The sequence below is a fragment of the Aquarana catesbeiana genome, linkage group LG04 (genome assembly GCF_042186555.1).
Source record: "Aquarana catesbeiana isolate 2022-GZ linkage group LG04, ASM4218655v1, whole genome shotgun sequence".
NCBI lineage: Eukaryota > Metazoa > Chordata > Amphibia > Anura > Ranidae > Aquarana > Aquarana catesbeiana.
In genome coordinates this window covers 53,734,741-53,760,748 of record NC_133327.1, presented here as the reverse complement: position 1 = coordinate 53,760,748, position 26,008 = coordinate 53,734,741, and the positions used below count along the sequence as shown (strand labels likewise).

General features: G+C 45.3%; 1 protein-coding gene across 1 annotated transcript in view; it reads right to left on the bottom strand.

Annotated features, from left to right (window-relative positions):
- The window catches only part of LOC141139251 (NACHT, LRR and PYD domains-containing protein 3-like), a 96,318-nt gene that overhangs the window by 68,823 nt on the left and 1,487 nt on the right, over window positions 1-26,008 (bottom strand). The window contains exon 2 of the mRNA XM_073625209.1: window positions 25,939-26,000. The gene's annotated coding sequence lies outside the window, so the exon portion shown is untranslated. The remainder of the gene's footprint in view (window positions 1-25,938; window positions 26,001-26,008) is intronic.

The following is a 26,008-nucleotide window of genomic DNA, read 5'->3' as shown; positions in this document are numbered from 1 at the left end:
CCTTTTATGCCCAGTACACCCTACTAATCCAGTGGGTTCTCATACTAGTGTCAATGCTATACCCCTCAAAAAATGTACATCGTGAGCCTCCTGTTTGGTATGCACAGTTCCAGAAATTTACATATTCAGCTGGTAACAATAAAAGACTATGTATGTAGAAAAATAATACACTTGATGTGTATGTGGAATTAATAAAATTATATGATCAAATTGACAGCAGCACTCACAACATTGTACAAGCAACATCCAAAAACATAATGAAAAAACATGTTGCGCTGTCTATTAAATTGAATTGAAAACCGGAGCAAAAAAAAAAGAATGAAATAAAATACACCATATATTATACAAATTATATAATACAAAATATGAAAAACCAAAGTCCATAAAGTGATAATGTGCAAAGTGCTTGAATTCCGTGCAACACCCAGTGCTTAGATAGAAGAGGCAAAAATATCTTCTTACCAGATCCAAATCCAACGACCTATCAAGGTCTATATTCGCAACTGTGAGCTTTATTACCTCTCACATTAGGTGCAGGTCATCTTGGCTTATCCAGCCTCCTAGTGGAGAACCCTTGATGAAACCTCTTGTGATGATCCAGACTGCACTGTGCTCTATCTGCTCAGCTGGTGGCCCGGGAGAAACATGACTGGTTAATGTTATCAGGCACAAGTTCTTATCTTTATTCAGCAGTTCTGACAATGTAATCAGACTCCAGACTTAGGGTCTTGATAGGTCTTTAAATCTGGTAAGAAGATATTTTTGCCTCTTCTATCTAAGCACTGGGTGTTCCCAATCCTCTTTGTGCAGTGATATATCAGTGTGCCATATCTCCCACAATCTATCCACCTTTGGGGAGTCAGTGCCCAAAAGTTCACCATATAATGTCGAAAGGAGTTTACTCAGATCTCCCGGGCATAATAGTTCCTCTATAGCAGTGGTTCTCAACCTTTCTAGTGCCGTGACCCCTTGATAAAATTTCCCAAGTTGTGGGGACCCCTAACAGTAAAATTTTCGTAGCATGGGTTTTCAGTACCCAAGGCAAGACAAGTAATTTGCGCCCCTAACCCACGGACATTTAGTGCTCCCTGAGTCCCTTCCAATCGTACAGTATTAAACCCCCTTTTGGTACATTTTAGGATGTACCACTCTTTCTCTTTGTTCTCCTTTTTTCCCTTTTATCTCTCTCTATCCTAATTTCTTTTTTTTTTTTGCCCCATCCCTCTCTCTAGTCATCATTCTTGTTCTTTATCTTATTCTTTCTCTCCCTTTTCCTTTGTTCCTCCCCCTCTTTTCCTCTCCCTTCCATGTATTCTCTATTTTTATTCCTTGGTGGGGAGTGGGGGGAATGGAATGAGTGGCAGTGCTGGCAGGGATTTGGGATAAGTGGCAGGGCTGGCAGGGAGTTGGGATGAGTGGCAGTGCTGGTGGGGGGGTGGGATCAGTGGCAGTTCTGATCAGCCAACTTAGGTGCTCTTGATCAAGGTCATCTGCTGATCTGAGAACTGTAGTAGGGACTTTTAATGGCAACTCTAATCACAGGTAGTGTTACTCACTGTGTCACCGGCTTCATTGTGACTCCAGCTCTGTGGTGTCTCGCAGCAGTGACACCTATGCCGAAATCAGGAGATAGGGTCTCCTCCAGCCACTCCCACTTCACATTCCTCACCAGCCAGCTGACATCTAGTCTCTGCCCCCCCAGCCATGCCGTGAACTGAATGGGCGGCTGCAAAGAGGCTGAGTGGGCTCCAGGAACAGCCCAGCTGGGTGCCCACAGACTCCAGGGACAGTCCTGCTGGGCAGCCGCTAAAAGTCTGGGAGAGTGGTGCGGGCTTCAGGAACAGCCTAGGATTCGGTGACCCCTGGCAAATCGTCATTCGACCCCCAGGTTGAGAACCACTGCCTTATAGGATCAGCTTGGAGGAGAGATATCTGGGAAAACTGGGCCCTAGCGGCATGTCATAACTGCAGGTACCTAAACTGCATCCAGTGCCTTGTGCACTAGGTTGTTTTTTTGGGACTCTGTATGCAAAATTATGCAGATCTGCCAAGGAGCCCAAACAAACCGCCTCCAAACATGTTGCTACGTTAGATTTGGAGCCTATAAACTACCACTGAACGGTCACCATCATTGCAGCCCAATAGTAAATTTGGAAGTTAGGGAGCCCTAGCCCCCCCCAAGATGAGCGGAAAGCCATAGGGTGGATCGTGCTAGTTGAGGAACCGATTCATGCTAGATAAAAGGCCCCACACACTTATCAATATCTTTAAAAAAGGATATAGGGACCCAAATTGGACAATTCCTAAACAGATAATTGAATTTGGGTAACATCATCATTTTAATGAGATTGATACATCCCATTAGATTCAGGATTAGCCCAGGAAGAACATTGTGTCTTTAGAGTTGATAGTAGGGGGAGAAGATTTTTTTCTAAATAATTAGAGGGATGTTTGGTCACTACAACCCCAAGGTAGCGGAACTCATCCACCTAACGCAGGGGGGGAGGGAGCGGCTGTCCTAACAGCATCTTCATCTATAGGGCACAAAACTGACTTGGACCAATTAATTTTTTTTAATTCCTAAAAGGTACCAAAGGTATCAAAGATCCGCAGGCCGGCCAGAAATGAGAAACGAGGGTCCAGCATCATTTAGATATAATAATGCGTCATCAGCATTGAGGGGCAGTTTTTCTTCTAGCTTCCCCAGTCTGAGGCCCAGGACATCCAGGGCACCGTTGATCAAAATGGCCAGGGGCTCCAGGGCCAGGGCAAACAGGCTGGGGGAGAGTGGGCAGCCCTGACGTGTACCACGAAAAAGGCAAAAGGGGTTAGAGAGCCAGTTGTTTGTACGGACCCATGCCCTGGGAGATCTATAAAGCAAATGAAGCCCATGAAGAACTTAGGGACCAAACCCAAAGCGATGAAGGACCTCCCAGAGATATGGCCACTCTACCGAATCGAACGTCTTTTCGGTGTCAAGTGAGGAGATGACTCTAGAGCCCGGGTTATCATGAAGTATGGATAAGTTCAAGTAGAGGCGCCTGATACTGATGTCAGTTCCCTTACCCGGCATAAATCCAGTCTGGTCTGGTCTGGCTCAACTAGGTCCTCTATCACCTAGGAGAGATGACCGGCCAGCACTTTAGCAAAGATCTTGGCATCCACATTCAATAGGGATATAGGTCAAAAAGACACACAGTCCTGAGGATCCTTGCCGGGGTTGGGAACCAACACAATAATGGCTTCATCCATAGAGTCAGGCAACGATTCCAAGGCCACAAAATCAGAGAGGAGTGAGATCAGTTTGGGCGCAAGGAGTTCCATGAAATTGATGTAGAATTCCCTGTCCGCCCTGGGGGGCCTTTCCACCCTGCAACCACCCCAAAGCCAATTGAGCCTCCTCCAGAGTGATGTCCGCCTCCAACCTCTCCCTATCCTCTGTAGAGAAGTTAGGGAAAGATATAGGATCAAGAAAAGAGGAGAGATCAGATTGCGGAAAATCAACCAGGTAGGAGTATAGATCCTGAAATAATTCTAGAAAGCGATCGTTAATGCGATCCGGCGATGTGATGCATCCAAAGGGTGTAAATCTACCATTCACCCCCAAATTCAAAAACCTTTTGGGCTGAGTACAAAAGGGCTTTGTCAGTCTGGGCTACCCTAGTGGTAGATAGTTTGCGGAGCGCCTGCTGCCATGCCTGATAGTGATGACCGTCCGGATCAGAAACATATTCTGCCTCCAGCCTAGTTGCTCTCTCCTCCAACTCCGCCAGGGAGTGAGCGGCCTCCTTCTGGAGATGTGATGTCCGAGAAATATATTCAGCCTAGCCCATGACTTAAAGGAGTCCCATACCACAGGTGGGGAGGCAGTGTTTAGATTATCTGTCCAGTATCTACAAATAGAAGCAGTTAATGGCTCCTGTAGGCGCCCATCCATTGCCCAAATTCTGGACAGTCTCCAGGGCCAAGACTCAGGGGGGTTGTCAGAGCAAGGGAAAGGCACAAGGGGGCATGGTCAGAGATGCCCCTGGGAAGCACAGATACACCCCGACATACTGCAGTGCAGGCGTAGATGCAAAAATCATGTTAATTCTGGACAAGGTCTTTTATGTGGCAGAATGAAAAGGATGCATGTGTCTCTAAACATCCATAAGAGCAAAGGTATCAGCCACCTGCAACCTGTCCAGAGCTGAACAGGGGACCTCACTAAAATCTCCCATTAGAAAGACCACATCAGTGTCAAATTATACCACATATTGCATAATTGTAAGTAAAACCTGAGCAGAGGAGGGGGGTAGAATGTACACTCCGACCAACACCGCATTTTTGTCATAGATATGAGCATGTATAATTACATATGTCTACCCTCTGGGTCTGTTTTAAACTTGAGGAGCCGGAGCGGCAGAGTCTTTCTAACTAGGTGCTGACCCCACGAGCATACGTGCATTGAATAGGTGGCGTGATAGTGCAGAACCACCCAAGATTTTTGTATAAGATCCTTGGAGAACATCTCCTGCAAGACACAAATATGCGGATTATGCTTCTGAAGGAAACGGAACACCCAGGAACGTTTAACAGCTGAGTTCAGGCGCCTGACATTCCAGGAAATTACTGTAAATTGAAACATCTGGGAATTAATAAAATAAATTGATGCAAGAGCAAGCTCGTATGGGCAGCAGCCCAGCCCCCAATGTATGGAGGACAAGATCAGCGTACCCAAGCACACTTCATAATACTACATACCTGAGGTAGGAACACAATCTTTTATCAACAACATAAATGTAGAGATAAAACAAAACACCTTTAAAACCAAAAACACCCTCCCCCAGAACCCAACAACTTCAAAATGTCCCACCCCCCACCCCGCATCCCCAACCCCGTTCGGCCCATCCCTATTGGTGATCTTGGGTCCCCCATATGACACCTTTTTAAGGCAATATTGGTTATATCCTCTTGCTCTTTGTTGTTCAGAGCAAATCTGCTTCTCTGTGACAATCCTAATCATTGCAGCAATTACGCCTAAGCCTCAAGCACTGGCTGTAGGGAATATAGGCTATCAAGGGGCAGGGTGGAAGCTATTGGCGTGCAGGATATTATTTCCTACTGTTTCTGTACAATATACTGTAGGTTACTGCCAAAGACATTGATCTTCCTTGCAATGTACTGCCAAATCTAGAAATGTAATTTTATTATAGTATGACATGATAAAGTTCTAGATGAAGGTGAGTTAAGCTGTGTCATAAACTGATTCAGAAAATCTGCAGGTCCCTCTCATATCATAAATATAGTGATTCCATGATTGTATAGGGATTTTAAAACATGGGGAGGTGATCATCTGCAAAAAAAATGCATGCCCACACCGCCATGTACAGGTTTTGTGTAAGATGAGGCACAGCATGTGCTCACTGTCATGCCCTGTACCTGGAGGTAGTGGGAATCACCACAACTAAACATGTTATGTTTCAAATGAAACTCCAATGCCCTCAATAGGAACTGACATTGCATTACATTATCAATCTTTATTGAAACTACCATGACACTTAGGACTATTATTGTCTTGGAATGTTTGTTATTACCTTATTGTTTGCTTATGAAAACTTTCAATAAAAATGTATTGACAGGGGCGTGGCCAAGATGGCGTACTGAATGGAAGTCCAAGCTGGAGGTCCGCTGAACTTTCAGGCTAATCTCCTGTAACCGTGCCTCTTCCTCTCTGCCAGGCAACCATTGGCACCCTAATGCGCTGCCAGTCCTCCGGGGCTGCAAAAGGATGGGGTAAAAAGCTCAATTTCCCTTCCCTGCCAGAGGAAACTGAGCCGGCCTCCTGTGCCTGCGTGGTGACATGGGCGTGCTCTTTTGCCATCATGGCATCCCAGACGGAACAGGGTTAGCGGTCCTCCTCTAAACAGCTGGCCTGGCTGACTTGCTGGCGGCCGTAGCGAACTGCCAGGCTTCTCTGACTACCCTGACATCCAAGGTGGAGGCTGTACAGCTGGACGTGAGTCTTACCTGCCAGGTTATGGACAAGGTGAGGTCCCAGCTCACCTCAGCTAAGCAACGCATAGGGCATACTGATGACACTGTTGCTGAGCATTCTACAGCCCTACGCTCCCTGCAAGCAAAAATTTGTGTCGTGGAATATAAGGCGGAGGATGCTGAGAATCAGAACAGGAGGAAAAATCTCAGCATTATGGGCCTGGCAGAGGGTGTTGAGGATCCCCATCCCATGGAGTTTGCTGAAAATCTACTGCGCAACCTCCTGCCTGTTCCCAGTTTTTTCCCTTCTATGCTGTGGAGTTAGCCCATCATATCCCACCCAAAACTACACCACCCCGCACCTTTATTCTGAAATTCTTCAACTTTCGAGAGAGGGATGAGGTTCCACGGGCGGCCAAAGTGCAAGGGGATCTTGCATTCCAGAACACCAAACTACAAATTTTCCCTGATCATGGAATCACTATATTTATGATATTTTTATGATATGAGAGGGACCTGCAGATTTGCTGAATCAGTTTATGACACAGTTTAACTCGCCTTCATCTAGAACTTCATCATATCATACTATAATAAAATTACATTTCTAGATTTGGCAGTACATTGCAAGGAAGATCAATGTCTTTGGCAGTAACCTACAGTATATTGTACAGAAACAGTAGGAAATAATATCCTGCACACCAATAGCTTCCACCCTACCCTTTGATAGCCTCTATTCCCTACAGCCAGTGCTTGAGGCTTAGGCGTAATTGCTGCAATGATTAGGATTTTCACAGAGAAGCAGATTTGCTTTGAACAACAAAGAGCAAGAGGATATAACCAATATTGCCTTAAAAAGGTGTCATATGGGGGACCCAAGATCACCAATAGGGATGGGGATGCGGGGTGGGGGATTGGACATTTTGAGGTTGTTGGGTTCTGGGGGAGGGGGTTTTTGGTTTTAAAGGTGTTTTGTTTTAATCTCTACATTTATGTTGTTGATAAAAGATTTGTTGTTCCAAGATCACCAATAGGGATGGGCCAAATGATCCCCTGTTCGGTTCGCATCAGAACTTCTGAACACCGCAAAAGTTTGGACCCGAATAACAAACCCCAATAAAGTCAATGGCACCCGAACGTCAAAAATCAAAAGTGCCCATTTTGAAGGCTTATATGCAAGTAATTGGGCATACAATGGTTATAGGGGTCCGGGTCCTGCCCTGGGGGACATGTATCAATAAAAAAAAAGTTTGTGAAAAACGTAATTTTTAAATGAGCAGTGATTTTTTGATTTTTTAAAGTGAAAGCCTAAAAATGAAAAATTCCTTGCAATATAGTGCCTGGGGGGGTCGCCTTAGTCTACCTGTAAAGTGGCAGATCTGTACCATGTCTAGAATCTGCTGCAGCAATAATTGCATTTATAAAGCCAAAAAAAAAAAAAATGACATTTTCCCTGCAAGCTGCCTTTATTTTGCTCAGAAACAGCTGGGGAGCCAGTGTGTATGATGAGGCCACAATGTAGTGCACTGGGAACAAGATTAGAGATTTTTTGGATACATTCCTGTTAGAGCTGCACAATTAATTACTAAAAAATTGTGATCTCGGTTCAAGCCCCCTGACGATCTCTACGATTCTTTCATATAACAAGTGAAGAGACTTATCTGCTCACCCAGCTGGGTAGTCTGCCAAGTTTTCAACATGAAACATTGTAACTAACTCTTCCTTCTTAGATCAAAGGGATAAACTTCTGTGTAAAGAAAAAATCTGCCAAGTTTTTAACAACCTGTAAATGCAGGAAGTTTAACCACTTAAAGTCTAAATCTTTTGCTGACAATTGTTTCTTAAGTTAAAATCAATATATTTTTTGCTAGAAAATTACTTGGAACCCCCAAACATTATATATATATATTTTAGCAGAGGCCCTAGGAAATAAAATGTAAATTGCTGCAATATTTTATGTCACACTGTATTTGCCCAGCAGTCTTTTGGAAAAAAAATACACTTCGATGAATAAAAAAAAAACGAAACAGTAAAGTTAGCCCAATTTTTTTTGTTTAAGGCTCTGTTTCCACTACTGCGAGTTGTTGTGTGACATATGTGAAGTCGCATGACAAGTCAAAATCCATGTATTTCAATGGTCCCCATTCTAAGTGGCGTGACTCAAGTTGCAGCGACTCCAAAAAAAGGTTTTTGTACTACTTTGTTCCGACTTCGGTGCGGCTGGTTTTCCCATGGTTTTCACCAGTTGCATGACATCGCATCCTAAATCGCATTGCAAAGTCGCACTGTTAATCACGTGACTTTGGGGTTGCAGTAGTGGAAACAGAGCCTTAATGTGAAAGATGATATTACGCTGCGAGAATCATGAGAGAATCGTGATCTATCTTCTAAGCAAAAAAATCGTGATTCTCATTTTAGCCAGAATCGTGCAGCTCTAATTCTGGTGTCACTTTGACTTTGGATAGAAGTAACGGGTGCGTAAAAATTGGACTTCGGGTGTTGGTGGCACCTTCCCATCGTAACCCTATAGAGGTAATCTTGATGAAAGCAAGGATTGGCCTTGCTGTAAAAAAAATTGCAATGATATGCACCTGTCAAACAGGTGCAGAAAAATTGGTCTTTGGATGTCTGTGGCGCCCTCCCACTGTAACTCTATAGAGGTACTCTTGATGAAAGCAAGAATTGGCCTTGCTGTAAAAAATTGCAATGATAGGCACTTGTCAAACAAGTTCAGAAAAATTGGTCTTAGGGTGTGTGTTGCACCTTTCCACCATAACCCTATAGAGGTAATGTTGATGAAAGCAAGAATTGGCCTTGCTGTAAAAAATTGCAATGATATGCATCTGTCAAACAGGTGCAGAAAAATTGTTTTTTGGGTGTCGGTGGCGCCTTCCCACCATAACCCTATAGAGGTACTCTTGATGAAAGCAAGAATTGGCCCTGCTGTAAAAAAATTGCAATGATATGGACCTGTCAAACAGGTGCAGAAAAAATACTCTTTGGGTGTCGGGGGCGCCTTCCCAATGTAACCCTATAGAGGTGCTCTTGATGAAGGCAAAAAAACTGTCAAACAGGTGCAGAAAATTGGTCTTTGGGTGTAAATTGTGCCCATGAAACCTATACCAAAAACATTCTTCCAGATGAAATGATTGAACACCCTCAAAGCTAGGTAGCCTCGAAGTCCTGCAGAGATTCCACATCCCAAAAAGACTTAATCAGTGACATCGGCATCAGGGGCTTCATAGCTGATAATCCAGAACTAATTTTTTTCTATAAAAGTAAAACGGTCCACGGAGTCTGTGGACAGATGCGTTCTATGATCAGTAATGAAACCTCCTGCAGCAGCGAATGCCCAACAACTCAATAGCATACTGGGCAAGTTCTGGCCAGTGGTCTATTCTCATGACCCAGTAAGTCAGTGGATCGTCAGCTGGAAAGCTCTCCATCTCTGTTTTGGCCATGAGGTAATCGACCACCATGTGATGCAGACGCTGCCGATGGGATGTGGAAGCTAACAGCCCTGGGCGGCGAGGACTGAGAAAATTCCGAAATGCCTCACTTAGATGGACGCCTTCTCCAACGCTCCTCTCTTGACCAACAGAAGACTCAAAACAACGTTTTTCCACGACACTGTAACCCACTAGAGTCAGGAAAAACGTTCAATAAAATCCTCTTTAACGTGTCCTCAAGATATTTTATCTTCTGCACTCTCTGTGGGGACAGGATGAATTCTGAGACTTTCCCCTTATAACGGTTGTCAAGGAGGGTTTCCAACCAGTAATCATCCTTCTCCTTCATGCCATGTATTCTTGGGTCCTTTCACAGGCTTTGAAGCATGGGGTTGCCCATGCGCCTCAAATTTGCTGAGGCTTGAGAAGCAGAATCCTCCGGGGTCACTCAGGATGACAGCATCTGGAACTTCCTCCTCCCTGCCACATACTACTCCCAGGGTTCCTGGGGATGGAAAGCCATCGCTTTACAGATTGAGGCATTTCTTCCTCCTCTTCGAAGCCTATGAAAGTGCCAGAATCCTCCTACTCATCCTCCTCCCCTCTCTCCTGCTGTGTGTTCTGTGACATAGGAATGATGGGGTCTGGATAAAGTGGGCCTTGAGAGAAAAGGAAGTCCTCCTCTTCCTCCTGCTGCTCTGCCTCCAGTGCCCTGTCCATAATGCCACGCAGAGTCAGCTCCAGCAGGTACACAACAGGGATTGTGTCGCTGATGCATGCCCTGTCATGGCTCACCAAGCTCGTGGCCTCCTCAAATCGTGACAATACAGTGCATGCATCCTTAATGATCAGCCATTGGCATGGGGAAAAAAAGCCAAGGCGACCTGAGCCTGTCGCCATGCCGTATTCGCACAGGCACTTGTTGACAGCCCTCTGCTGCATGTATAGCTGCTGCAGCATTGACAAAGTCGAGTTCCACCTGATGGGCATGTCACAAATCAGGCGGTTTACATGGATGGGTGGATTTCCTGCTAAATTTCAGCCAACCGAGCACTGGCTTTGTATGACTGCCTGAAATGGCTACAGACTCCTCTGGCCAGCTTTAGCACATCTTGCAACCCTGGGTACGTATTTAGGAAACACTGCACCACCAAATTGAGGACATGTGCCAGGCATGGCACATGTGTCAACTTTCCCTGTCTAAGGGCGGACAGGAGGTTTGAGCCATTATCGCACACCACCATTCCTGGCTCCAGCTGGCATGGTGTGAACCACCTCTGGGCTTGTCCCTGCAGAGCTGCAATAATCTCTGCCCCTGTGTTGTTCCTGTCCCCTAAACACACCAACTGAAGCAATGCATGGCACCTTTTAGCCTGACTCTGGGAATAGCCCTTTGAACACTTAGGGGGGTACCTGATGTTCATAGGACAATTCTGCAGATGAAGGCATGGAGGTGGTGAAGGAGGAGGAGGAGTGGGTAGAGCTCACAGGTCTGGCATCATCACCACGAGCTGTATGGAGACGTGGGGGCACAACAAGCTGCAACACCGAGCCCTGTCCTGCATCCTTTCGAGTTGTAAGCAGCCTTACTCAGTGTGCTGTGAACAAAATATATCGTCTCTGTCCATGCTTGCTGGACCACGTGTCAGCAGTAAGGTGGAATTTACGGCTGACTGCCTTGCCCAACGATGCCAGAACATTCCCTTCCACATGATGGTAGAGAGATGAAACGGCCATACGTGAAAAGTAGTAGCGACTGGGAAACTGGGTACAGCACATTGTGCGAATTCACGGAAGGGGGCAGAATCCACCAGGCTGTAAGGCAGAAGTTGGAGAGCCAACAGCTTTGACAAGCTTGCATTTAGACGCTGGGCATGTGGGTGGCAGGGACTATATATTTTTTCCACTGCAGCAGATGGGGCAGAGAAATTTTCCGGCTACAGTCTACAGCTGGTGGTGTGCTGCTGGCAGATGTGCTGCTAGGACCTGGGACACCCTGTGCTATACCATCATCCCTGTCAGTGGAGGCCGCTGAGAGGTAATGACTCAGTATAGCAGGGGCAGATTGAAGTGGGTAAGGAGGAAGAGGAGGGACAGATTTGTGCCCCTTTTGTGTGGCTTTTAGGTGCTCTTGCCAACGGGCTGAGTGGTTGAAGGTTAAATGCCTTGTTAAGCATGTGGTACCCAAATGGTTGGTGTTTTTGCCATGTTTGATGTGCCTGAGACAAAGTTTGCAGATCGCAACAGTGCGATCTGCTGCAGATGTGCTGAAAAAGGCCCAGACAGCTGAACTTTGGGGAGTGGGCCGGGAGATAACAGCTGCAGAATGTGATGGAATAGGGTGGCTGCTCTCTACTCTCTTTCTTGATGTTGGCCACCTTGGGGTTGTGCCACCTCACCTTCAATTTCCCCCTCTGCTCTATCTGGCACCCAAGTCGCATCAGTGACCTCATCATCATCATCTCCATCTCCATCTCCTCCATCTTCATCATTACCACTGGAGACAACTTGGCAATACTTGAGGAACATGAATGCCAATTTGTCTACCAGTGTTCCTCCCTCTCTCTAGGCTCATATTCCTGTCATCCTCAACCTCAGAACCAACATCTGAATCCAGTAATGGCTGTGCATCATCAAGGAGCAAGTGGCTGACGCTGTGGTCAGATAACTCAGCTGACTGCTTAATGGCTGATGCTGGGGCTATGGCAGGAATAGATGTGGACAAGGAGGCAGGTTTATCTACTCTGGCAACTGCAGGGGACTGCACACCTGTTTCTTCTTGCGTGACAGAGGATGAGGAGGATAAGGAAGGTTTAGTAAGCCAGTCCACCACCTCCTCTACATGCTGTGGCTAGATAGCATGGGCAAACTCACTAAACGGAGGAAATGATGCCCTGCCTGAGGACTGACCACCATATCCACATTTGCCTGTGTACACATTTGTTGCTGGCCCCCTTAAAGTGCCAAGGAAACGTCTGCCTCTCCTTGTTGTCCTCCCAGACATTATTGGGTAGGTGGGAGGGAGGGGGCGGTGCTTATAAGCAAATGTAAAGAAGAAGTTGAAATCTGTACGTAGATGCACTTTAATCAATGTAAAGAGGTGCTTGGTGCACGTTAATTTGAATACTCACACTACACAGACACTCTCCACGAATACACTATAATATACTGCAATATAATGCGCCAAAGGAACAGTGACACACAAAATATATGGCGTTAAGCTGGCAGTAACGCACACAAAAGTAAATGGCGTTAAACTGGCAGTAACACACAAAACTATATGGCGTTAAACTGGCAATAATGCACATAGAAATAAATGGCGTTAAACTGGCAGTAACGCACAAAACTATATGACGTAAAACTGGCAGTGACGCACACAAAACTATATGGCGTTAAACGGGCAGTAACGCACACAGAACTATATGGCGTTAAACTAGCAGTAACACACACAAAACTATATGGCATTAAACTGGCAGTAAGGCACACAAAACTATATGGCATTAAACTGGCAGTAACACACACAGAACTATATGGCATTAAACTGGCAGTAACGCACACAGATGTAAATGGCGTGAAACTGGCAGTAAAGCACAAAACTATATAGCGTTAAACTGGCAGTAACGCACACAGAACTATATGGCTTTAAAATGGCAGTAACACACACAGAACTACTGTATATGGCGTTAAACTGGCAGTAACGCACACAGAAGTAAATAGTGTTAAACTGGCAGTAACGCACAAAACTATATGGCGTTAAACTGGCAGTAACGCACACATAACTATATGGCGTTAAACGAGCAGTAACACACACAAAACTATATGGCATTAAACTGGCAGTAATGCACACAAAACGATATGGCATTAAACTGGCAGCAACGCACACAAAACTATATGGTGTTAAACTGGCAGTAAAACACACAGAAGTAATGCCATGTACACATGACCGGACTTTTCATCAGCAAAGGTCTGACGGAACGAATCCGCCAGACAATTCGATCGTGTGTGGGCTTCATTGGACCTTTGCTGTCGAAAAATCAGATGGACTTTAGAAATAGAACATGTTTCAAATCTTTCCGATGGACTCGAGTCCGGTCTAAAAATCCGGTCATCTGTATGCTAGTCCGACGGATGAAAACCGACGCTAGGGCAGCTATTGGCTACCGGCTATGAACTTCCTTATTCTAGTCTGGTCAAACGTCATCACATTCGAATCAGTCGGACTTTGGTGTGATCCTGTGTAGGCAAGTCCATTTCATGGGAACTCCGTTGAAAGTTTGTCGAAAAGTCATTCGGAGTTCAGCCATCGAAAAGTCTGCTCGTGTGTACACGGCATAAATGGTGTTAAAATGACAGTAACGCACAAAACTATATGCCATTAAACTGGCAGTAACGCACACAGAACTATATGGCGTTAAACTGGCAGTAATGCACACAAAACGATAGCGTTAAACTGGCAGTAACGCACACAGAACTATGTGGCGTTAAACTGGCAGTAACTTACAAAACTATATGGCGTTAAACTGGCTGTAACGCACACAGAACTATATGGCGTTAAACTGGCAGTAATGCACACAGAAGTAAATGGTGTGAAACTAGCAGTAATGCACAAAACTATATGGCGTTAAACTGGCAGTAACGCACAAAACTATATGGCGTTAAACTGGCAGTAACACACACAGAACTATATGGCGTTAAACTGGCAGTAACGCACACAGAACTATATGGCGTTAAACTTGCAGTAATGCACACAGAACTATATGGTGTTAAACTGGCAGTAACGCACACAAAACAATATGGACTTAAACTGGCAGTAACGCACACAGAACTATATAGCGTTAAACTTGCAGTAACGCACACAGAAGTAAATGGCGTTGAACTGGAAGTAACGCAATCAAATAGACAGTGTTCAACCGTCACTACACTCATGCTGTCTCAACTGTTCCTACTCTAGCTATACACTAATATAAAGATACAGATATGGTCTCACTACACTACAGTGAAACTGTCTGAGCTGTACCTACTCTAACTGCACACTGTGCAAAGCTGAATGATGGTCCTCCTCACTACACTCACACTATCCCTAGACTGACACTAAACTAATATTCTACACTTCTACAATTGAAGCAAAATAACACAGTATAGCACACTAACTAATAGCACTGAACAGAGCCCTGTTCTATCTCTCTCCACGCCAAAATCACACTGAAAATGGCTGCCATTGAAAGAACACTTTTCGGTTCGGGGGTAGGGCGAACAAACGGTCGAATGACCCGTTTGTTCGGCTGTTCGCCGAACATCTGAACAGCAAAAGCTCGGCCGAACTTATGTTCGGGCCGAACCATTCGCCCATCCCTAAAAGCCATTTGTAAAAGTAAACAGTCTTTATTGGTTTCTCCAAAACAGGTAAACACAAATAGCTTTCTTTGGCAAAGTAAAACAATCCGTTCATGTATCTGGTATAAAAGAAACCACATCTCTCAAAGGACCACTAATTTCTCAGTCCCACACTAGGGTTAGGGTTCCTTTTTGTTTCAGGGTAGTGCAAAGCATTTTTCCTGCTACTTTCAAGACTCCTTTGCCTGTGGCTTTACCCCCTTCAGGACCAGGGTACCTCGCATCAGGGTTTGGAGGTTCTTCCCTCCCAAAACTCTTTGAAACACTGAAATTCTGGATCCCTAAAAGGAATTTATCAATCCAGAAAATACTGAAAACCAGTCCTCTCCTCTCCAGCTGGACCACCCTGGAACTCCTCACCCTGAATAGGTGAGAACCCCTGAGTACTTAACTGCCCTCCTTAAAGGGACCATAACTCAAATACTGAGGAAATATACATTTTGTCCAGAATATACTCCCAGTGTCCTGTACAAAGGCTTTTCAGAGAGCTCTATAATGCTGTGTACACACGAGCGGACTTTTCGACGGCTGAACTCCGAAGGACTTTCGACAGACTTTCGACGGAGTTCCGATGAAACGGACTTGCCTACACATGATCACACCAAAGTCCGACTGATTCGAACGTGATGACGTACGACTGGACTAGAATAAGGAAGTTCATAGCCAGTAGCCAATAGCTGCCCTAGCGTCGGTTTTTGTCCAACGTACTAGCATACAGACTACCGGATTTTTTGACCGGACTCGAGTCTGTCGGAAAGATTTGAAACATGTTCTATTTCTAAAGTCCATCTGATTTTTCGACAGCAAAGGTCCGATGAAGCCCACACACGATCGAATTGTCCGGTGGAGGTGAATCTACCGATTAAAAGCTACCACAACTCCAGGTTTGAATGATGCTATGAATTTCCAGGCCTGCCTGAAGGAGTATTCCTCTAGGCAGGGTGGAAATAAGGGTTATTAAACCAAAATGTTAGTTTCTCTCTAGGATAACTTACATAGGCCCATTAGATTTTATCTGTATCATCTTAGGATCTACGCACAAGCTATGTTTTGTATTGTGAAGGCAGTCCCAGTTTACTAATTTTAAAAAATGGCATTTTACATATATTTTACAAAGATGGCACTTTACATATATTTTACTTTTTTATTATTCCTTGTCCTTAAAAGAGAAGTGAGGGTTTCTTGGCTTTTTAGATTTATACTTACCTAGGTGGATGCAGCATCGGTCCGATGCTGCATCGGTCCCTCGGCACCTCTGAACTGAACACTGAGCAATTGAACATCACAGATTACTCAGTTTTCACAGCTCTGTGAGCAGAGAGCTGTAGACTGTCAGTCACAGCTTTGTGCTCAGCTCCCTCCATGCTCATTGGAGCGCTGAGCTGTAGAGGAACAGAGCGACCATCTCAGGCTTTCAGCGGCTCGCTGAGAGGCTGAGACGGGCGTCAGTCCAGGCACCTGACGGATCCAGACTTCCATTGTTGGGATGACATGGTGTCTGGACTGATATCCATGACGTCAGCAGAGAGCAGACTTCAGTCCGCTCTCTGCTGAAAACGGGTCACAGGAGTGCAAAACGAATTGCACTCCTGTGATCCAAAGGAGAGGCCCAGCCCAATGAGCTTTGGCTGGACTTCTCCTTTAGGGAGCTTACAATCTAATCCCCCTATCTCACATGCATACATACACATAATAGGGCCAATTTAGACAGATGCCAATTATTCTACCAGCATGTCTTTGGAATGTGGGAGGAAACTGGAGTACCTGGAGGAAACCAATGCTAGCACAGGGAAAACATGCAAACTCTATGCAGGGATTCATACCAATGACTCCAATGCTGCAAGCGTGAAATGCTAGCCACTAAGCCACTGTGCTGCCCAAACTCCTAAAAAAGAATACGCTTTGTCCAGTAATTGCAACATCTGTCAAGTTATAATAATGGCCAAGGATAGAGGGAGAGAGAGTCAATGATCTAAGTCCCAATATAGAAAAATGACTTCAATGCCATAGAAGATACTGCTATTAATGGTTCCTGTTCTATTGGGAACATTTCTAGGAAAGCTACAGTGTACCAGTGGCGGCTGGTGCTCCATTTTTCAGAGGGAGGGGGAAGGGGGGCGGCAAACAAACTTATGGATGGGTCCCCGAAATACACCAATCAGCCTTAACATTATGACCACTGACAGGTAAAGTGAATAACATTGATTATCTTGTTATAATGGCATCTGAAAGTGGGTGGGATATATTAGGAAGCAAGTGAACATGCTGTCCCTGAAGTTGATGTGCTGAAAGCAGAATAAAGGGACAAGTGTAAGGATTTGAGCAACTTTGACAAGGGGCAAATTGTAATGGCTAGACCACTGGGTCAGAGAATCTCTAAAACTGCAGCTCTTGTGAGATGCTCTCAGGCTGCAGAGGTCAGGATCTACCAAAAGTGGTCCAAGGAGGGAAAACTGGAGAACCGGTGACAGGGTCAAGGGCTCATTGATGTATGTGGGGAGTGAAGGCTGGTCTGTGTAGTCAGATCCAATAGATGAGCTAATGTAGCTCAAATTGCTTCCAGTACAAAGGTATCAGAACACACAGTGCATCGCAGTGTGTTGTGTATGGGGCTGGGTAGCTACAGACTGGTCAGGATGCCCATGCTGACCCATGTCCACAGTTAAAAGCACCTAAAATGGGGTATGTGAGCATGAGAAATTGATCACAGGAGCAATGAAAGAAGGTGGCCTAGTCTGTTGAATCATGTTTTCTTTTACATCATTTGGATGGCTGGGTGCATGTGCGTCGCTCATTAGGGATAGGGATGGCACCGGGATGCACTATGAGAAGAAGGCCAGCTGGTGGCAGATAACACAGCATGCCTTAAGGGGTCTAGTGGAGTCCATGCCTCAATGGCTCAGGGTTGTTTTGGTGGCAAAGAGGGTACCTACTTAATGTTATGGTGGGTGGTCATCATTATGGCTAATTGGTGTAATCAAAAATCAGTATGATTATTTCTGGGGTCATGTGATTAATTATCGGATGTCCTATCGTGAGCATGATTGATTTTATTACTTCCCGCATTGGACGTTATATAGATTTTTATTTACAGCCCCTTGTCCAACAAACCCCTTCTTTTCTCAAAGATACCAAAGCTACTATCAGGTTACTGGAGACTATCAACATTCAAGGTGATTATATACTAGCTACTAGACATGTGCATTCATTATTTTTGGGGGGTATTATAGCAAAAAGTAAACAATGCGTTTTTTCAAAATTGTCGCTATTTTTTTGTTTATGGTGCAAAAAATAAAAACCGCAGAGGTGATCAAATACCACCAAAAGAAAGCTCTATTTGTGGGGAAAAAAGGATGTCAATTTTGTTTGGGAGCCACGTCACACGACTGCGCAATTGTCAGTTAAAGCGACGCAGTGCCGAATCGCAAAAAGTGCTCTGGTCTTTGGGCAATCAAATGGTCCAGGGCTTAAGTGGTTAAGGGCTATTTTAGGTTAGCAATACTATTTCAATAGATACATGGTTTTCACTTGCATTGATTATATAAGGTCTCTGAGCGTTTTCTTTTTTTTTTGTTGTTTTTGGATTATTATATCAGTTTCCACCACTAATAGTAGCTGTACATAATTTTTTTTTACTGTGTTTACTCCTTTGTTGTGAATTCTTTTAACATAATTCCTTTTATTATTGTCTCAAACTATAAGACTTACTGCAATAGCACTTAGAGCTCAACTGTTTTGTGTTATGTTTAGAGACAGAAATAGGCTATGCTAATTCCCCACTTTCCACATCTGTTGAGTAGAAATGTCTGGTAGCACATAGGAATCTGTAATGAGGAATTATTGGCTGTGGCCATAATGCAGCTTCACTTTGGTAAGGGCACCCTCTTCTCATCTGGCTGCAGAGTTTGCTCACCCCTCAGAGGAAGTCATGTTGTGGTAAACCGAAGCAGCACGCTTTCATAATGCTCTAGCAAACTGGGTCACAGCAGGTAGATTGTATAAAGAGATCTCTCCTACACATTCAACTCTATAATGTTTGATGTTCTCAACTACCCAACTGAATTTGTCAATAATATACATCTATATGCACAGATTTTTCAATATATTGGGATTAGGAAATCATAGGTGTGGCAACTGCAAATTAAGATGACTGGACACCAAATAACTAATAGATATATAGAAATAATGTCCCAACGTGAATAAAAATCAGCCAGCACCACAAAAGGACAAATGTGTGTTAAAAAATTAAAAAATATATATGTGCAGCCAGTGGTGTATTTATGTTTTGTGCTGCCCTAGGCCTGACTAAACTCATGTACCCCCAAATTGAAATATGACCCGCCCCTTCCTGTCGATGCCACACCCCCTTCATGTTTAAGACCTGCTCTGTCATCTGTAAACCACACCCCTTCCTCTTTAGGCTCCACCTCTTCCTCTCTGTACATTAGGCCGGGTTTGAAATCTGAACTCGCATGACTTCAAACCGGCAATGCAGTCCGAATTCGGGGACGATTTGACAGACATCTGTGTGGGTTCATGCACAGATGTCTATTCAAAATCGCCCCCAAAGTCACCAAAAGTAGTACAGGAACTTATTTTGGGAATCGGTTAGGATCCGCAAAGGCGTCGTCGCACCGATTTGAACTGTGTAATTGGCAGCAATAGCTGCCGATTTGGCATGCTATTTGACATGCCAAATCGGCCCAATGTGATTGTGGGCTTAAAGTGGGTACCAAGTGCAGCCTCACCAGTGCCCACACAGGTGGCAAGGAGGCCGCATATTGCCTCTGAAAAGAAATCTGTGTGGATTGCTTTTCAGAGGTGTGACAGTCTTTTTTAATTGTCTAGGGGGAGGTGATGTTTAAACTTACTAACCAATTTTCCAGCCTCTAGTATGCGTGTACTCTGATTTGCCACCTGTCCTGCACACCTTAACATACACACAGAAAGTGTGTCTGTGTGTGCATCAGGGGGTGGAGTCTGGACATAGCTGATGGGGCAGGCACAACAGAGATTGGATAGATCATAAGGAGGCGGGGCAAAATCATTGGCCTTTTCAGAAAACTGCGTTCACTCCAAATAGAGACAAAAAAAAAAGAAAGAAAAATAAATATCTGTCAGTCTTAAATGTAGTTAGTAGAATGGACAATAAAATCCAGACTGATCTATAATGAGAAATGACACTTTTCTTCGTATGTCAGAAGGCAGCATAAACCATACAGGTAGCTATGAAAGGTTAAACCAATATATACAAGCAGACACTAAGGTGTTAAATGCCATTTTTTACCAGAAGCACCTGCCTGCAGATGTTGAGCTGTAAATAGTCAGGCTGCATTCACACCTGAACGTTTTCAGCTCGTAAAATGCCATCAAAAACCCGTGAAAACACCAAACAAGCAAAATCCCATTCATTTAAATGGCCCCTGTTCACATCTGAGCATTTTGTCGCCTGTAGTAAAACGCCTGAAGCTGCATTCACACCTGAGTGTATCGTTTTCAGGCAGAAAGTTACGCTATTTTTGCCACGATTTTGTACAGGTCAAAAAGTCACCAATGTATGTAAAAGAATTAAAAAGGCCTGTAATCTGCCAAAAAAGAAGCTGATGTACTTTTTTGAGCGATGGCCATTTTGCTTTAGGTGACAGAAAGCTCAGATGTGAACAGGGGCCATTGAAATGAATGGGATTAGTCTTGTTGGGCGTTTTTAGAGCTGAGGCTGAGAGCAAACAAACGCCCAAAAACGCCTATGTGTAAACAGAGCCTGAGCTCAAAAAAGTACATGAACTTCTTTATAGGCAGATTATAGGCATTTTTCTGATTTTTTCTTTGGTGACCTTTTGACCTGTACAAAATTGTGGCAAAAATTGTGGTAAAAACGTGCAACTTTCTGCATGAAAAAAATACGCTCAGTGAGTGCAGCCTTAACCATTTAGAGTCCTTTCACATTGAAAGCACCTGGGCGTCGACAGTAAAGCGGCGCTATTTTTAGCGCCGCTTTACCGTCGTTTTAGCGGCTCTATTCCGCGATTTTAACCCCTGCTAGTGGCCAAAAAAGGGTTAAATCCACCTGCAAAATGCCGCTGCAGCATTGATTTCAATGGGCAGGAGAAGTGTATTCACCACTCCTACACCGCTGCAAAGAAGCTGCTGGCAGGACTTTTTGTAACGCCCTGCCAGCGCAGCGCCCCAGTGTGAAAGCACTCAGGCTTTTTTCAGGCGCTATGCAGGTGCTATTTTTAGCGCTCCCGTGTGAAAGGGGTAAGCAGCAGTGTACACGTGTTCATTTAGGGTCCTTTCACACTGGGGCGGTTTGCAGGCGCTATTGCGCTAATAATAGCGCCTGCAAACCGACCCGAAACAGCCGCTGCTTTCCTTCCAGTGTGAAAGCCCCGAGGGTTTTCACACTGGAGCGATGCGCTGGCAGGACGGTAAAAAAAGTCCTGCCAGCAGCATCTTCGGAGCTGTGAAGGAGCAGAGTGTATACCGCTCCTTTACCGCTCCTGCCCATTGAAATCAATGGGACAGCGCGGCGATACCGCCGGCAAAGCGCCTCTGCAGAGGCGCTTTGCGGTGGTTTTAACCCTTTCTCGGCCGATAGCAGGGGGGTAAAACCGCCCCGCTAGCGGCCGCATACCGACGGTAAAGCGCCGCTTACAATAGCGGCGCTTTACCGCCAACAACGCCCCCGCCCCAGTGTGAAAGGACCCTAAGCCTAGGTTCACACTGATGTGATGTGGGAACCAGTGTGATTCCAGCGCCAGTTACCGCGTTGTATCTCTCCCGTGGGCAGATCACACCACCCTCTGCAAACCGCTGTGGGTGTCAATACAATGTTAATGACACCCCCAGCTTAGTTCACAGATCGCAGTGCGAACTGTTAACTCGCACAGGAATCGGATCGCATAGGTGAGAACACCCATGCGATCTGATTCTAGTGCTGGGAAAAACAAGTCCCTGCAATTTTTTCTGTGCCAATCCAATGCGAGTTCAGCCATACAATTTCATGGCTGAACTGACATTGCATGTGATCGGTACCACAGGTGCAGGTGCGGATCACATGCAATGTCTGTGATCGCACTGGTGTGAACCTGGGCTGAAGCAGAGAAGAAAAGAAAAGCACAGTTCTCCCCCAGCAAGGACACAGAGGGTTCATTACTAGAGAGTCTCTATTTCAGATAACAGGAGATAGGAGAAACAAAGTGGGAAAGTTGGAGCACAGATAAGCAGTGCTATGAGGTTTGCAAGGAGACACAGTGAGGATTGGTATTTCCTCTCACCCCTCCAGCCAGGTCAGATATGCAGAATGTACACAGTAGCCGGGTCCGCTGCTGAAGCCACAATTGGACGGCTCCGTACCTGAGAAGTCACAACACAGGAAGAGAAACTGACCATCTCTCTCACTGCTCTCCGTCTGTGTAGAGAGGGGGAAGAGGAGGTGGGAACTGTCACCACACGCTGTATAAGAGAGAGAGAGACGCTCTCCGAACACTGCAGCCAGCAACTCCGGTGTTCTGTCCAATTCTCGTTGAATGGGTTGACTCGAGAGCAGGGGGCCGCCCCCCCCCCAAAGTGCCACCCTAGGCCTGGGCCTTGTCGGCCTAGGCCAGGGGTGTCCAAACTTTTTTCAAAGAGGGCCAGATTTGATGAAGAGAACATGCTTGGGGGCCGACCATTTTGCCTGACATTCTTTAAACCATTAAAATTTGGTCTAAGTGTGTCTGTCCGAGCGCTAATACACGGCCCAACAAGAATTCTCTTGCCTTTGTGCTGTGTGTGGTGAATAGATGAGCACAGGCATGTTATTTGGATATACCGTATTTAATCGGCTTATAACACGCACCTTCACTTTAAAAAGGAAGTTTCAGGAAAAAAATCTTAAATTTTAAATAAAGAACTGTGAAGCAAAATAAGGGTCAGTGCCCATCAATGCAGCCTAATCAGTGCCCATCTGCAGCCCCCACTCCATTGCCATGAATGCAGCCCCCACCGTATTGACATGAATGCAGCCCCCACATTAACATGAATGCAGCCCCTACATTAACATGAATGCAGCCCCCACCGTATTGACATGAATGCAGCCCCCACCGTATTGCCATGAATGCAGCCCCCACCATTTTGACATGAATGCAGCCCCCACCGTATTGAAATGAATGCAGTCCCCACCGTATTGACATGAATGCAGCCCCCACCGTATTGACATGAATGCAACCCCCACCGTATTGACATGAATGCAGCCCCCACCGTATTGACATGAATGCAGACCCCACCGTATTGACACGAATGCAGCCCCCACCGTATTGACACGAATGCAGCCCCCACCGTATTGACACGAATGCAGCCCCCACCGTATTGACACGAATGCAGCCCCCACCGTATTGACACGAATGCAGCCCCCACCGTATTGACACGAATGCAGCCCCCACCGTATTGAAATGAATGCAGTCCCCACAGTATTGACATGAATGCAGTCCCCACCGTATTGACATGAATGCAGCCCCCACATTGACATGAATGAAGCCCCCACCGTATTGACATGAATGCAGCCCCCACATTGACATAAATGCAGCCCCCACCGTATTGACATGAATGCAGCCCCCACCGTATTGACACGAATGCAGCCCCCACCGTATTGACACGAATGCAGCCCCCACCGTATTGACACGAATGCAGCCCCCACCGTATTGACACGAATGCAGCCCCCACCGTATTGACACGAATGCAGCCCCCACCGTATTGACACGAATGCAGCCCCCACCGTATTGACACGAATGCAGCCCCCACCGTATTGACACGAATGCAGCCCCCACCGTATTGACACGAATGCAGCCCCCACCGTATTGACACGAATGCAGCCCCCACCGTATTGACACGAATGCAGCCCCCACCGTATTGACATGAATGCAGCCCCCACCGTATTGAAATGAATGCAGTCCCCACAGTATTGACATGAATGCAGTCCCCACCGTATTGACATGAATGCAGCCCCCACATTGACATGAATGAAGCCCCCACCGTATTGACATGAATGCAGCCCCCACATTGACATAAATGCAGCCCCCACCGTATTGACATGAATGCAGCCCCCACCGTATTGACATGAATGCAGCCCCCACATTGACATAAATGCAGCCCCCACATTGACATGAATGCAGCCCCCACCGTATTGACATGAATGCAGACTCACCATTGCCATCAGTGCAGCCTGATTCATGTCCATCTGCAGCCTTGGAGGAGACAGGGAGGGGGCGAGCGCCAACAGACATACAGGAGAAACTCCTGTTTTTATCGGCAGCCTCTTTAATTGAAAGTCCCGCCTCCTATGATGGACAAAACAATTGTCCAATGGCAGCGCAGGAGACGGGACTTCCTTTTACACAGGACGCCGTGTAAACAGGAAATTCTCCTGTACGCCGCTCGTCCAGCCCCCCTCCAAGGCAGCCAGCATATCTATCTTTTGTGGTCCCCGGCGCTCGGGGATTCGTTGGGGGCCACAAAAGATATATATGTCAAAATTACCAGGCAGGCCATCTGAAACCGGACTGCGGGCCGCGATTGGCCGCAGGCCCGACTTTGGACATGCCTGGCCTAGGCCAAGACACAGCACTGTGTGCAGCGCTAATGTAATGAACTAGGATATATGGGGATCCTGTCTAAAGGGCACCTCCATAAATCGTATTGTGAATACCACAAGTAAAACAAATGACCTAATTGGAATACATAGTTCTCAGTGCAAATACAGTGCATAATTATATCATATAAACCTTTTACACTTTGAACGTGTCAAAGATACATGGATATAAATGGTGGGTATTCATAACTAGGGATGGGCAAACGGTTCGGCCTGAGCATAAGTTCGGTCCGAACTTTGGTTGTTCGGATGTTCTGCGAACACGGAACAATATGCAGTGTTCGGGGCAAATTCGAAAGCCGCCGGAACACCGTTAAAGCTGCGTTTTGTGAATGACCCTGCAGCGGGAGTAGGAGGAGGGGGGCTGAACTTCCAGGTGATCTCACCGTGGCTCACCCCCCCCCGAAAGGTGCCAAATGTGGCACCGAAGGGGGGGGCGAGTCAGATAAGCGGAGCTTCCACTTTTGGGTGGAGCTCCGCTTTATGATGAATATTGTAGGAATGGGTAAAAAAAACATCACCAACCAAAAAAGAAATTCCACCTATAAAACAAATATGAACAAACATAATATCAAAATTAAAAAAAATAATAATAACCTTTTAGTAAAAAAACAAAAACAAAACAAACATCCAACAAATCAGTTCTCACCTCCAGCATGAACACTGGATTTCTGGGGACATGTACTGTAAGCCTACAAGGCAATACGTTTGGAATGTATATGGGAGAAAAAACACACTTCCAAATAAAAAGTGAAAATTAAAAGTAAAAATTTAAACAAACAGCAGCAACTCAAATGTGTAATATCACAAAAAAATAAGCTGGAACAGAGTCGCGCTCAACTAATATACATAACATTAATATCTACTGATAAAAAGTCCTCCTAACGTGTACAGCATCAAATATCTGATAGTAAACAGTCCTTTTTACAGAAGAGAAAGATAAAAGCATGTACAGCATAAAACATCTGGTGCTAAACAGTCCTCCTTATTGGGTGAAGAGTGATGTAAAGAACAGGGTGATAGGTAAGCAAGAGTGTCAAAATCTAGAGCTTTTAGTTATGTGGACTCCCAGACACAATGTAGTCCCCTTCAATCCCCTGTGCAATGGACACCATATGAGACCACCAGTCTTGAGTTCAAGATTTTGGTCAGCTTGAGACTTTTTTTATAACATTCGAGTGAGTGACTCTGCAAAGACACTGCGTTTGATTATATGAGGTTTCTGAGCGCTTTTTTTTTTGCGGGGGGGGGATTGTGTGTTTTTGGATTATGGTACCATTTCTGACTACTATTCCCTTCCACTCTTATTCTTCTCTGTCAGCCAATAATGTCCTTATCTAGACTAACACAAAGTTTTATGTTGCATACATTCGGAATAGAAGTGAGGGGTGGGGCATAAAATGTCCCCACCCCCACCACATATGGGATCATGAGAGACTATTAAAAAAAGTATAAAGATTTATAAAAAAATAAAAATAAAAAGTGAATACTTACCGGAGATTGAAGAGATGTGCTGACAGTTATCCAATAAATGGTCCTCAGGCAGGAGCAGGTAACTATAAAA